Below are 13,347 nucleotides of genomic sequence, written 5' to 3' on the forward strand. Positions count from 1 at the left end.
TGACTTTTAGTTTTATTGATTGTTTCCTTTGCTGTGCAAAAGCTTTTTATCTTGATGAAATCCCAATAGTTCATTTTTTGCTTTTGTTTTCCTTGCCTCCGGTGACGTGCCTAATAAGAAGTTGCTACATCAAAAGTCAAAGAAATTTCTGCCTGTGTTCTGTTTTAGGTTTTTGATGGTTTCCTGTCTCACGTTTAGATCTTTCATCCATTTTGAATTTGTTTTTGTGGATGGTGTAAGAAAGTGGTCCAGTTTCATTCTTCTACATGTTGTCCATTTTACCCAACACTGTTTATTGAAGAGACTCTCTTTTTTCTATTGGAAATTCTTTTCTGCTTTGTCAAAAATTAGTTGACCATATAGTTGTGGGTCCATTTCAGGAACAAGACAAGGATATCCACTGTCACCATTACTATGTAACATAGTACTGGAAGTCTTAGCCTTATTCAGACAACAAAAGAAATAACAGGCATCCTAATTGGCAAGGAAGAAGTCAAACTTTCACTACTTGCAGATGACATGATGCTCTATTCTATATAAAAACCTGAAAGACTGGAACAAAAAATGCTAGAACCCATACATGAATTCAACAAAGTTGCAGGATATAAAGTCAATGTGCAGAAATTTGTTACATTTCTATGCACCAATAACAGAGCAGCAGAAAAAGAAATCAAGGAATTGATCTCATTTGCAATCGCACCTAAAACAATATGAAAGCTAGGAATAAACCTAACTAAAGAAGTAAAAGATCTGTACTCTGAAAACTATAGAATACTGATGAAAGAACTTGAAGAGGATACAAAGAATTGGAAAAGCATTCCATGCTCATGGACTGGAAAAACAAAGATTGTTAAAATGTCTATAAAACCAATTTATACATTTAATGCAAGCCCTATCAAAATGCCACCAGCATTTTTCACAGAACTACAACAAACAATCTTAAAATTTTTATGGAACCATGGAAGACCTGGAATAGCTAAAGTAATTCTGAAAAAGAAAAATGAAACTGGAGACATCATGATTCTGGATTTCAAGCTATATTACAAAGTTGTAGTCATCAAGACAGTATGGTACTGGCACAAAACCAGACACATAGATCAGTGCAACAGGATAGAGAGCTTTCCTTTATATTTGGAATTAAATTCCCTCTACTGAGCCTGGACTACCACCTCCCCCTGTGCCCCTGAGCACACCTGCTGGCTCCTTTGCATTCTATGACTTCCTTGATTTCTTTTTAGTTCTTTGAAAGGCTCATTTGCTTTTACTTCCAGACCTTTGTACTTGTTGTTACCCATGTTCTTCACTTTGCTAATTCCTTCCTGCCTTAAGATCTCAGCACAGGTGGCCCTGCCTCTGGGAAAATTGCTTTCCCCAAAGGGGTCTTTGTTAGGCATACACTTCCAGAATATCTTCTACTTTCCTGAGCACTACCCCACTTTAATATTGTTACTTGTTTATTTATCTTTATTTCCCCATAGCTTTATGATAATAGAAACTAACTGAATCTTTTTCACCATTATAGCCAGAGTGCTTAGTTCTCATCTGGTATGAAGTTATTCCTCAAGATAGACCAGCTGAATGAATCAATGTTGCTCAACAATTTAATTTTTTTAAATTAAGACTTTGTTTTTTTAAAGATCCTATTTCTTTATTCATGAGACACACACACACACACACACAGAGAGAGAGAGAGAGAGAGAGGCAGAGACACAGGCAGAGAGAGGGAGAAGCAGGCTTCATGCAGGAAACCCGACATGGGACTCAATCCCAGGTCCTCAGGATCACAACCTGGACTGAAGACAGCACTAAACCACTGAGCCACCCGGGCTGCCCAAGACTTTGTTTTTTCTAAAGATTTTAAGTTCCAAGTAAAGTTGAAAGGAAGGTGCAAAATATTTCATATATCCCTGCCTCCGTATTTGCACAGGCTACCTGATTATCAGCATGCCCCATCACACTGGTACATTTATTACAAGTGATGAATCTACATGGGCACATCATAATCCCAAAGTCCATAATGTACATTATAGTTCATTCTTGGTATTTGAACAAATGTATAATGACATGTGTCCATCATTATGGTATCACACAGAATATTTCCATAGCTCTAAAAATCCTCTGGGCTCTGCCTATTTATTCCTCCTGCCTCCTTCCAGGAGCCACTGATCTTTTTACTGTCTCAGCAGTTTTACCTTTTCCAGAATGTCATATAGCTGGAAAGATATAGGATGTAGCCTTTCATATTGGCTCCTTTCACTTGGCAATACGCGTTGAAGTTCCCTCCATGTCTTTTCACGGCTTCATAGCTCATTTCCTTTTAGTGCTGAATAATATTCTGTTGTCTGGATGGACCAGTTTATCCATGCATGAACCAAAGGACATCTTGGTTGCTTCCAAGTTTTGCTAACTATGACTAAAGCTGCTATGAAGATCCAGGTGCAGGTTTTTGTGCAGACATAAGGTTTTTAACCCTTTTGGCTAAATACCAAGGAATGTGATTGTTGGATTGTAGGCTAAGAATTGTGTTTAGTTTTTCAAGAACCTACCAAACTGTCTTCCAAAGTGTTTGTACTTTGTGTTCTGGATTTTAGCCATTCTAATAGGTGTGTAGTGGTATTTCATTGTTTTTTTCAATTTGTATTTATGTGATGACATAGGATATGGAACATCTTTTTACATGCTTAGTTACCATCTACATATTTCTTTGGTCAAGTGTTTGCTAATGTCTTTGCCCCATTCTTTAATTGGGCTGTTTTTTTTTTATTATTAAGTTTTAAGAGTTCTTTGTATATTTTGGATAGCAGTTCTTCATCAGATGTGTCTTTTGTAAATACTTTCTCCCTGTCTGTGGCTCATCTTCTACTTCCCTTGGCCCTTTCTTTTGCAGAAGTTTTTTTTTTTTTCCTTTTAATTCTTTCATGGATTATGCCTTTGATGTTGTACCTAAAAAGTTATCACTATACCAAAGTCATCTAGATTTTCTCCTATGTTACCTTCTAGGACTTCCATAGTTTGCATTTTACATTTAGGTTCGTGATCCATTTTTGAGTTAATTTTTGTGAAGGGTGTGAGGTTTATGTCTAGGTTCATTCCTTTGCATATGGGTGTCCAGTCGTTCCAGCACCATTTGTTAGAAAGGCTGTCTTTTACTCCATTATATTTCCTTTGCTCCTTGTCAAAGATCAATTGACTGCATTTGTGTGGGTCTACTTCAGGGCATTCTATTCATTGATCCATTTATTTACTCTTTTCCCAATACCACACTGTTTCAATTATTGTAGCTTTATAGTAAGTCTTGAATCAGGTACTGTCAGTCCTCCAACTTTGTTCTCTTTCCATCTGTTGGTCATTTTGCATCTTTTCCCTCTGTATGTAAACTTTAGAATCAGTTTGTTAATATCCGTAAAATAACTGCTGGGACTTTTATTGGGATTGCACTGAATCTAAGGATCAAGTTGGGAAGAACTGGCATGACAGTACTGAGCCTTCCTATCCATCAACATGGACTATCTCTCCATTTATTTAGTTTTTGTGAAATTTTTGAGGTATGTGTCTTTGGTCTTATTTTTTTCTCCAAAAATTATTTTTTTAAGCATAGTTGTACCAACAGCTGAAGCTTCTGTCTTTCTTTGTGCATGTTGTTAAACATTAATGTAATAGGTGAAAACCATCTCTTCTGGCTTTAGTTACTGTCTCTTCTGTGATGGGACATTACTATTACTTATGTGCCCTGCCCCTGCCAGGCACTGTGCTGGGTGCTTGTCCAGGCATGATATCTGGTGTGTTACCTAGGACTATGGTTTTATCACTCCCATTCTCTAGATTAGAAAATAGAGGCTTCTAGAAGTTAAGTTACTTGCCCAAGGACACACAGTGGTTAAGTATCTAAATTGAGTTCTGAACTGGGATTCAGATGTATGAATTCAATGTATTGCTTTACCCCTATGATTATTCCTGGCCAGGGAACAGGCCAAAGAAGACTGTTGGTTTGTATTCAAGTTTTCACTGTATTCTAACAAAATAAAGAGCTTAAAAAAAAAGGTAGAATATTTTCCTAACTCCATTAGCTTATCTTTAGGGTGAGTTTGCATACATAGTACACATGAATTGTAGGTAAAGTTTGCCACCTTGTAACATGGAAAATCTTTTGTTGTTGCTGCTTTTGCTTTGGAAGAGGTTGTTCAGCTGACCTGAGAATGAGATATCTTCCTGAAAGAGGACAAATAAATATTTCCTCACTTCCATGATGTGAGATTAAACAATTTTATTTTAAAAACCAAGCCCTTCCTCTCCTGAAGGGAATGGCAACTAAATTTTGGCATTCTGAATTTAGATTCTGCTTTAAATAAGGCAATAGTTTTCTGGTGGGCCAAACAAAGGCTTTGACAGTGGTGGGGAGTTGAGTGTTAATCTATGGGAAGAAAATCACAGAGAAAGGAGCCTAAAACCTGTGGCTCTGGGATTTGGCAATACCTAGGAGCTGTTGAGGAGGTGCTTGGTGAATTGGCCCTCCAAGAAGCACTGGATCAGAACATTTATTAACACAGCGCTCACTCCCACAAAATGACTAACTTCACATGGCATATGCCAATAGCTCCAGCTGATTGACAGTCTAATCTTCAGGAAAGAGTGTTTGAAGTACCCTTAGCAGGGACTATCTGGCAGGAACAATTCATGAGTGCACCTTCCCTTACTTCTCCCAGAGCCCCTATAAATTCAAGGGGACCCCTGGAAAGAGGACTGAAATAAGCACCCTCCTACTTGTGAAATGGGACTGAGCACAGAGCAGACATGTCTCTTAAGCCCACTTGTGTGTTCTGATGAGGTTATTAGTTACTTTGGCTTTTAGCTTTCTGCTTCCTCAATCTACTCACCCTTTGAGATTTTGTCTTATGTTTGATCTTAACGTGAAGCTCTGACTCTGCTTTTTCCATAAAAAGCCCATCATCCTCAGTATTTTGTGAAACACAGTAATTTCCTTCAAGAATTGGGATGTACACCAGGGAAAGGTTGTATCAGTTATCCACAGCTAATTACTGTGACCTTCAGATACTGCAAATAACCTTCCTTGCAATGACAGCCATCTGTGAAAGCTTGCTTTAGTTCCCATTTACCCACTGTTTCACCTTGTAGATTTATATCAGTTCCTGGCACAGTGCCCATAGCTCCATCCTCATTTATTGAATGAATTAATGAATTTTTGAATATAGGCATGAGTAAATAAAAAGCAAAGAACCGGATGTGAAATTGGGAAGTTTAGAACTTTGCAGAGTGAAAGGAAAAGTTATTTCCTCTTATCTGAAGAGTAAACTAAATACACCAATGACAAGCAACATTGGCAACTGCCTGCATGCTTCAAAGGTGTGTGAATACCCCCATATAACCAGACCAGGCCAGTTTTCTTTGTCTCGCTATGCACAGGTAGGGAGTGTCCTAGGCAGCTTTTGTAACAGTGACATTTCTCACTGCAGTGACATCACATTTACTACTTCAATCTCCTATCTAAGTTTTATAACCTGTGCAATTTTGGTACCTAGACTGGCCTCGCATTTAAAGAGTGGGTGTAGGGGGGATGAGGTGGTGTTAGCAGTGCCACAGCTAGAGGGGGAATTACTTTATTTTGCCTTTTGGTTCAGAATCTTTTCCTCTTTAATATCTTCTCCTTTCCTCTAAATTGCGGCTGAAAAGTTCAGATGCCTTATGAAGTTGTCATGGGAAATAGAAATGAGAGAATATTCCGGTATAAGGCAATAGGTAGTGGTAGTGCTTTTGGCCAACTCAAGTCCATGCTCCTATCTAAAGGACAGACCTGTAGTTTAGCTCTAGGTGTTTCACGAGGGGGCATTGACAAACCTGCTTCTCTTGGAAAAGTCTGAAATTTGGGACTGAGTATAAAGCAGATATGTCTCCTAAGCCTATGAAAATGTAAAAATGTTCAGCTTTTACATTTTGGCAGCAGATTTTTTAAATATGTGAAAATATTATGTGGACTAAATAGCACATGTAATTGAGAACTGCCTACAGTCTTTCACTGGAAAAATTCTGCTTTATACCTTCCACTGAACTTGACTGCAAAGCTAGAATACACATGTAGAAGTGGTGTCTCAAGTCATTTGATATTTTTAAAAGTTTTTATTTAATTTCAGGTCATTAGCATACAATGTTGTATTAGTTTCAGGTATATGATAGAGTGATTCATCACTACCATCACAAGAAGTGCACTCCTTAATTGCTACCACCCACCCCCTCCCTTCTGGTAACTATCCGTTTGTTCTCTATAGTTAAGAGTCTGTTTCTTGGTTTGCCTCTCTCTCTGTTTTCTCTCCCTTTGCTTTTAAATTTTGTTTCTTAAATTCCACATATGAATGAAATCATATAGTATTTTTCTTTCTCTGATTTATTTTGCTTGGCATAATACTCTCTAGTACCATCCATGTCATTGCAATTGACAAGATTTCATTCTTTTGTATGGCTGAGTAATATTTCATTCCTAATATATTTCAATATATATTATTTCATTTTATACACACACATACACACACACACGCACATACACATCCCCCACCTCTTCTTTATCCATTCATCAGTCAATGGACACTTGAGATGTTTGCATAATTTAGCTACTGTACATAATGCTGCTATAAATATTTGGGTATATGTATCCCTTTGAATTAGTATTTTTGTATTCTTTGAGTAAATACCTAGTAGTGCAATTAGTTGCTGGATCATAGAGTAGTTTTATTTTTAACTTTTTGAGGAACCTCCATACTGTTTCTCAGAGTTTGCATTCCCACCAATAGTGCAGGAGGGTTCCCTCTTCTCCATATCCTCATTGAAAATTGTAGTTTCTTGTGTTGTTGATTTTAGCCATTCTGACAGGTGTGAGGTGGTATTTCATTGTGGCTTTGATTTGCATTTCCTTGATGGCAAGTGATGTTGAGCATCTTTTCACATATCTGTTGGCCATCTGGATGTCTTCTTTGGAAAAATGTCTATATGTGTGTTCTGTCCATTTTTAATTGGATTATTCATTTTTGGGGGTATTGAGTTTTATAAGTTCTTTATGTATTTTAGATACTAATACTTTATCAGATATGTCATTTTCAAATATTTTCTCCCATTTTTAAGTCACTTTTTAGTTTTGTTGACTGCTTTGCTGTGCAGAAGATTTAAATCATTTGGTATTAATCTGTGCCTCTCTGTGCTAATATCTGAAGATAATTTCATTTCTAAAAACATGTTCATGTGAATTCAAAGTTCTTATTCTAATGCTACCTCTCATTCTCTTGTGTTTTATTAAGAGAAACAAAGATGCAGTTACATTTATTTCCCTTTGCAAACAGGAGAGTTAGTGGTCAAGAGCACAGTCTCTGGATATTTTGTGCCTGGGTATTATGGGATCTTGGGCAAGTTACTTAACTTATTATGCTTCAGTTTCTTATATATATGAAAGGGAGATAAAAATAGTCCATACTTCATAGAGATATTGTGCAGATTAATAGATTTATTTGTAAATTTCTTAGAAAAGAGCCAAGTACGTCATAAGCACACAGTAATTTTTGCTATTTTTAGGATTATTTTGTTAGTACTGCTAGTGAATTATGCTTATCCTTGGATCTACCCAATGATTTTGTCTTTCATGTGGATCACTGCTGAATGAAGTTTGGTTGTATGGACTGCTCTTTATAACATGTTGGCAGATAAGGTTTATGTGTAGCAAATGAAATCCCCAGGTATTCTCATTTGGATGTCCTCTTGTGGGGATCAGGAAGCCATTCAGACATGCAGAAGAGAAAAGATAGAACTGGGAGTTGAGATCTTCCAGAGAAATAGCTTCTGAAGTTTTGAGACAGGGGCCCAGGCTGATTTAAAACTGAGATCTCTTTTATACTGGACTGTCATACTTCTGATGTCATCACCAATATGCTACAAAAGCAGCAAACTCTATGGCTCTGATGGGTTATTGAGCTATTCATTGTTCTTAGAATTTCTACATAGAAGTTTTAACCTTTTCTGATACTACTGCCTTTTACTAACCTCATCCTTTGTCACTGAATTTAGTCATTATCTTGCAGCATGTATACACCATCTTAAAGCAAATACTTTCTAGCTGGCTGAACAGCCTAGAACCTCCTGCTCAGGTAGAGAGAAAAAAAAAAACATTTTATGTCACAAAGAAGTGTCTAGAAAGATATTATGCAATATATTATTTGTGTTTCTACAGTATACATAGAAGGGATATTCTAGCTGCTGGGTATTGAATGATGGTAGGACTGGCTCAGGGTCTGACCTTAGGAACATCTCAGAGTTGGATTGTGTGTCTCCCTACCTGCAGCATACCTTTAATTTGAAGCTACCTTGATATGTATAGAAATCTTCTCAGGGGATCCCTGGGTGGCGCAGCGGTTTGGCGCCTGCCTTTGGCCCAGGGCACGATCCTGGAGACCCGGGATCGAATCCCACATCGGGCTCCCGGTGCATGGAGCCTGCTTCTCCCTCTGCCTGTGTCTCTGCGCCTCTCTCTCTCTCTGTGACTATCATAAATAAATAAAAATTAAAAAAAAAAAGATTAAAAAAAAAAAAGAAGAAATCTTCTCAGGAAAGAAGATGAACACATCTATCCAGGTGGCACACAGGTGTAATAGGAAAGGAATGTGGAACATGGGTTGTTCCCATGATGTTGAAATTGCTGCAATTTCTCTTTGAGCTGTAAGAGAGGCAATGGTGATTTTTGTATTGAGAGAGGTTCTTAAGTAAGGCTCTTTCTTTAGGTGTTCTTTCTCTGACCCCTTCCTTTGTATGGATCATCTTCTCTTTCATTAATCTTTTTCTTCTTCTTTTTTTTTTTCCCTTTTCAGAAAGAGGGCTTTATAGATGGAAGAAATTTACTGAGGTATGCTCCTCCCATACTAACAGTTATGAGACAGAAAGAAGAGAACTTGGGGAGTCCATAAAAGTTGATGTAGAAGACTGAAGGATGTGATCATTTCCCAAAGCGGAGGACGTCCTGACAGGGCAACTGTAGCAGGTACCCCTGGTATTCATAATCTGCGCTAGGAACTCACTTGCTGGTGGGTTATGTCTGTGAGATAAGGCATGGCTGGACAATAAAAGGCCACTGGGCTTCCACAATGACCCCTTTAGGTTTACTTCCAATAAGTAAACCTAAGTAAGTGCCTTATCACTTTCATTGGTCAGCCCTTTCTCTTACTGTAAAAGGCTCAGTGGGACCCAAAGTCCATATTATCCACATCTCTGCTCAGCTGCACCATGACCATATTATTCTTGGGATTAAGGGATTTCTTTAAAAGTTTTGGGCTTTTGTCCAAGACTTTGTCCTTTTCAATGTCTTCTCTGATTTGTAGGAAACCAAACTTATTATTTCTCTATTTTGATTTGCCTTTTCTTGAAGTCTGATTTCCCTCTCAGTTGAGACAGGAATGATTTGCTTATTATGTACTTTCCCCTTCCAGAAATGTTATCAAGATTAGAGACATCGTGGGCTGTCTCTTGGGCATTCATTGTATAATGTCTTCTTGATAGGCCGATTACAATGAACAAAGCATTTTAGGCGACATCTCACTGGAGACTTGTAAACTATATTGTCACTTTGATTTCTGTTCTATCACTTATTATTGTATTTTCTTTGTTTTGGCTGTAGTCCTCCACGTGGTTTTTAATCCATCCCAGGTGCTGAACTTTTAAAATGTATTTGTGTGGTCAACATGTTACACCAGAATGGCCTCTCTTAATCTGGAGTGAGTTTGGGGCTCATTTTACATGTGTTTGTACCAATTCTTGTTTCTAAAATTCAAAGGCCTTTCCATTTTTATGGATACTGTTAAGGAAGCTATTCATATCCTGGTAATCATATGATTAATACACACTCCATTTCATGGCTTCTAACATATCCAACTGTAGATGAAAAATTTTAGGTAGCTATGAATTCTCTATGAATTCTATTTGAAGTTGTGATAAGAACTGACTTTTATGTTTGCCACCGATAAAGGGATTTTTTAAAATTCCCATTTACTGATACAGCATTGGAAATTATAAGCTGAAAAGAAAATAACACACCCTTGACATCTTGGCCTCTGTTTCTGCAAAGTCTGTACCTTAGGCCTTAATGCAGCCAAGGGTGGTGACATTACTGTCCAATAGAACTTCTTATAATATTAGAAATGTTCTATCCTATTCTGGCCAATATAGTAGTGCAATTAGCCACAGGTGACTATTAAGCATTTAAAATGTGACTAGTGTGCCTTAGAAACTAAAGTTTTTGTTTCCTATTATTAATTTAAATTTAAATAGTAATATGTACTCTAGTAGCTACCTTATTGGGCCATTCGTAATATTCGTGAACATTAGGTTGATTCTTGAGACTTCTGTTAAGTTTATGAATTATTTTCCTGTTCTTCCTTGCCTTGTGTTTAAGTCTACCTTGAAAAATTCATAATAGTGGCGATAATAACATTTTTGAGTCCTTATTATGCTCTCTGTATTGTTTGTGCTATGTGTTTTAACCCGCATTACCTGCCTGATTTAATCTTTAGTTGAAACTATAAGGGAGCTACTATTACCATCTCTACTTTTTTGTTGCTAAAGTGGAGACAAAGAGAGTGGAATTAACTTGCCCATGGTCACACAGGGAATTGGTGTTACAGCTTGAGGCCAAGTAATTCCACATGGGTGCTTTTCTATTTCTACCAGACATTAAACTATGTATGCTTCTCTCTTGTTGATGATGTGTCTAAATGGGAATTATATTAATTCCTGAGGGTGGCCGTAATAAACCACCACAAATTGGTGGCTTAGAAAAACAGATATTTATTTTCTCACAATTTTGAAGGCTAGTGCCCACAGGGCCCTGCTCCCTCTGAAACCTATGAGTAAGAGCCCCTCCTTGCCTCTTCCTAGCTTCTGGTGGTTTATTGACAATCCTTGCCATCCTTGATTTGTAGATGCTTCACTTCAATCCTAGTCAGGACATGGTGTCCTCCCTGTATGTCTCCGTGTTCATGTGGCTTCCACCTTATGAGAACAACAGTCATATTGAATTAGGGGTCCATCTTCCTCCAGTATTACCTTATCTCAACTAATTACACCTGCCATAATGCTATTAACAAATAAGGTCACATTATGAGGAATTTGGGGTTAGGACTTTAACATATCTTTTTTTGGGGGACAAATTCAATATGAAATAGGAGCCTATTTTGTTAGGATTAGGGGCTTTTCTACATTCTTATATAATTTTATACTTCATTCTTCTAGAAGCACAGCATTGCAATGGGAAGAACACTATATTAGGAATGAGGAGACCTGAGTTTGAATCCTTGGAATACTTTAGTCTCACCATTCCTTGGTCTTCTCATCTGTAAGATGGGGTTTGCAAAAGCAGGAGTCTGGTTTCTCATTCTCCTTTTTTTCTGGCAGATGTTGTCTAGTGAAGGAAGCATAGAGGCTGCGACCAGCACAAAGCCACTTCTTCTACAGGCTGAGCCTTCCTATTAGTGGTGATGGCTCTCTTGCAGCTCTCATTCCCATGCAAATGTCAGGACACAGCCCTTTCCTTGAGTTCAGGAGAAGACAGAGAAAGGTAGTGGCAGAAGGCCGCCACCCAGGTTTTCAGGACTCCCAAGGGATACTTTAGTGTTGCTCAGGGGGTGGTCCTGGTGGAAGAGAAGGAAGCAATGGAGGAGTGGAGGCACCACTATGTGGCATGATGCTGTCTGTGGAGAGAAGGCTGAGCAGCAGAATGCCCTGCTCTAGTCATTAGCTGTCATGGTCCCAGCAGACCTGCTCAGATTGTTAGAAGATGGCTATGTGTTTCTACTCTCTGCAATTTAGTTTTTAAAGAAGCTGACTTTCTGAGAAGTATCCAGTGCTTTGAAGAATTTTTTTTAATGATTCCCTCTTAATGGACATCTCTTAATTTGTTATACAGCATTTCTTCTTAAAATATGATTTTTCCCTTCAAATATTTTGCTTAAAATATATACGGACCTTGATCCTCCTCACTTAGAATTCTTGAGGGAAAATTTATCTTCCAGTTATGATTATGTCAATTTCCTAAATCATGCAATAGCATTTTAGAGAAGTTTAGTAACTGTTTATTTAATATGCAGCCCTGGATTAGGTTTGCATTTAGATGGAAATAACAGAAAAAAATCCCCAGACAGCAATGGCTTAAAGAAGGTTGAAGTAAATTACTTTTTCATATTTAAGAAGCTAGAGGAAGTCCATCCAGGGACACTATGTGACATCAGAGAACAAGGTTTCCTCTATACTATTTTCCTGTCACATGTAGTTTCTTTTTTCATGTACATCTCATGGTCCAAACTGGCTGCTCACTTTTAGCCATTACATAAGTATTTTAGCCAACAGTAAAGAGAAAGAAGTCACAAAGGGCACTCTCTCTTTTAAAGAAACTTCCTATAAGTTGCCAAGCCACTACTGCTTATATCCCATAAACCACTTAGGGCCAAGGTTTTAACTAGTTGTAAAGAGGGCTAGGAAATGTGGATTTTACTTGCCTGCACACAGCTGAAAAAGCAAGTGTTCTTTTATTAAGAGAAGAATGAAAAGGATTTTAAGAGAACAATTAGAGCCTTTCCTCAAGCAATGTAACCCAAGCCATGTGGGTGCTAAATAAGCAGAAGACTGTCCCAGCCTGGACTAAAATTTCTCCATTGTCTAGTCTCTGCTTACCTTTTGAGTTTCATCTTTCAATAGTTTTTCATGACTTTTCCAAGGTCCTATACACTGACTCTCAGTTCTTCATAGTGTTCTTTACTGAAATTGAACCTTTATCTGTGCTGTTTCTTTGGTCTAGAATGCTCTCCTCTTTTCCCAACTTGACTTCATATTACACTGTGACTTGTCATCTAGATTTTGTTCAAGTTCCAGATTTTCAAATAACACTTCCATGGCCCCATCCATGTAAGGTTCTATCATCAAATATTTTCATAGAACCTTATTCCCTTTCCTTAGAGCAATGAACACTGTCTTCAATTTTATACCCATTCATGTCTGTCTGATGACCTATGACCTCCCATTTCCACTAGACTCCTTGAGGTAAATACTCCTTGAGGGTAGAGATTATGCCTCTGGCTTTCATTGCTAAACCCAGTGTGGCTATCAGAGTGCTCAGCATATTATGGACAAATAACAAATATATGTTGAATGAATGAATATATCAATAAATTCTCTGATACAAAAATTTAGTAGTTTCACTAGGGTGAGATGATGTTCAGAGTTTACTTGGTATATTCATGAAATACATGCAAATGTCTAAAATCATTAAAGAAAAAAATTGAGGGTGAAGCAATCTAGTGAATCAGTGTATCT

General features: G+C 37.7%; 1 pseudogene; it reads left to right on the forward strand.

The window, feature by feature from the left end:
• LOC112666024 (60S ribosomal protein L27-like) overlaps positions 1 to 13,347 on the forward strand; it is a 34,712-nt pseudogene that overhangs the window by 2,071 nt on the left and 19,294 nt on the right.

Source organism: Canis lupus, chromosome 20 (genome assembly GCF_003254725.2).
Source record: "Canis lupus dingo isolate Sandy chromosome 20, ASM325472v2, whole genome shotgun sequence".
Lineage (NCBI taxonomy): Eukaryota > Metazoa > Chordata > Mammalia > Carnivora > Canidae > Canis > Canis lupus.